Here is a 1,884-nt window from a genome sequence, read left to right on the forward strand (position 1 = left end):
AGACAGTCCGATAAGCTTCATGTGTGTGTGTGTGTGTTTTATTATTATGTTATGTTAATCACCATACATTACATCATTAGTTTTTGAAGCTTCATGTGTGTTGAACACTGCCTCCCTAATATTTAAATGGAAAGTTTCATAAGAGAGAAAGGGGAAGGGAGGGAACTCACATTGACTTAGTACTTTCTGAGACCATCACTGTGCAAGGAGTTCTAAATGTGTTAGCTCATCAACTATCCTCAAAACCCTTTTTTTTTTTCCGACTTTTACAAACTGTTTATTTTCCGTCAACCTTTCCCATCTCTATTCCCATTTTGTTTGCCTTTGTGGAAGAGCAGCTTAAGACCGCTCAGTGGTTGTTCCTCCCCATTCAGTGGCCTGAGCAGTGGGAGCTGCAGACCAGTCTTCAGGGGCCGGCTGGGCGCTCCAGTCTTCAGCAGGGAACTGCTGCATCGGCACCGAGGGCACCTGCACGCCTTCAGACCAGTCTGCGACTTCAGGCTGAGTAGCAGTGACCTCAGGAGCTGGAGCCGTCCATTCACCCTGAAATTCCTCCTGGGTCACAGCCTTTTCAGCGGCGGCCTGCTCTTCCTCTTCAGTCTCTTCAGGATCTCTGTAGACGTAGCGATCAGGCATGACCTCCCATGGGTGTTCGCGGGAAATGGTGCCACGCATGCGCAGAACTTCCCTGGCCAGCCGCCGCCACATCAGACCCACTGCAAGGGATGGCAGTGTCCACACCGCGCAGAGGAGAGTCGCCGTTAGACAGAGCGATGGTAGGCAGGTTAACATAAGACGCCTCTGTAAGAGGCTGGTGGTCAGCCCCGGGATCAGTAACCACCAGCAGTCTCGGCTCCCGGAAGGCTGCCTGGATCTGGTTAGTGAAGGCTCCAGGAGCGAAGGAGCCGGCAATAGGAGTGGCTCCCGTAGCAGCAGCAAATTTCAGCACAGCTCGCTGGCCAGTGTTCCTGGACGATGTGACACTGACATCGGCTGGGTTTTCAATGGCAACAATGGCACGAGCTGCCAGCAGAAGCTTCTCCCAGGTTCTCTTCAGATTTATGATGTAGATCCCATCACTTTTCCTTTTGTAGATGTACTGTTCCATTTGAAAGTCAAGGTTGGTGCCACCTAAATGGGTTCCTGCTGCAAGGAATTTGAGGACATCCTCCTCCTTCATTTGCAGGACATCAAGGGCTCCGGACATTGTGAAAGTTTCCCTTTAAGTTACGACGGGAACGCAAAACAATGCCCTATGGACACTTCCCTGGGTAGCGCGGAAAGGCCCTCAAAACCCTTTTAAGCAGATTTGACTATCCCTCCCCTATAACTAGGGAAACAGGCTGTAGTTGTGACCATTCTGATGTCCTTGGCTTCAAGTAAGAGAACTTCAACTTGACTGGCTCAAACAGCAAGGACATTTATTCTCTCACACGCGAAGAGGCTGGGAGCAAGAAGAAAGGACTGATCATACGCCAGGGATTCTGCCAGCCCTGACAAGACGAAGATGAGAAAACCTAGCGCCGGCTTATGGGAATTCACAAGCGTCATAATGCTCTGGATTTGCCTGGTGTTTAGCATCAGCTGGGACTCCGTCTGTATGGTGATAGGCACATGTGATTATTATTAATGAGCCTATGGCTTACCGACAGCTACTAAATAAGTCACCGCTTTTTAAGAGAAATATTTGCATTTCAAACCAATGATGTATTTTCTCACCAAGATTAATATTATTTCTGTGTATCTACATATGATTTTGTTGGCTTATATTTTGTGTAATCTTAGATGATTTTGCTTCTTGGCCTTATTTGCAAATAAGGCAGTTTTCTGGCCTGAAGAATCACTCTTATGTTAGGTCAAAAACAGTTGGAAGGGTGCCCGGGC

At 48.2% G+C, this 1,884-nt stretch overlaps 1 pseudogene; it reads right to left on the reverse strand.

The window, feature by feature from the left end:
* Nucleotides 1-324: 324 nt before the first annotated feature.
* On the reverse strand, nucleotides 325-1,286 carry LOC118544001 (small ribosomal subunit protein uS2 pseudogene; annotated as a pseudogene).
* Nucleotides 1,287-1,884: the final 598 nt, after the last annotated feature.

The sequence above is a fragment of the Halichoerus grypus genome, chromosome 4, assembly GCF_964656455.1.
Source record: "Halichoerus grypus chromosome 4, mHalGry1.hap1.1, whole genome shotgun sequence".
Taxonomy (NCBI): Eukaryota; Metazoa; Chordata; class Mammalia; order Carnivora; family Phocidae; genus Halichoerus; species Halichoerus grypus.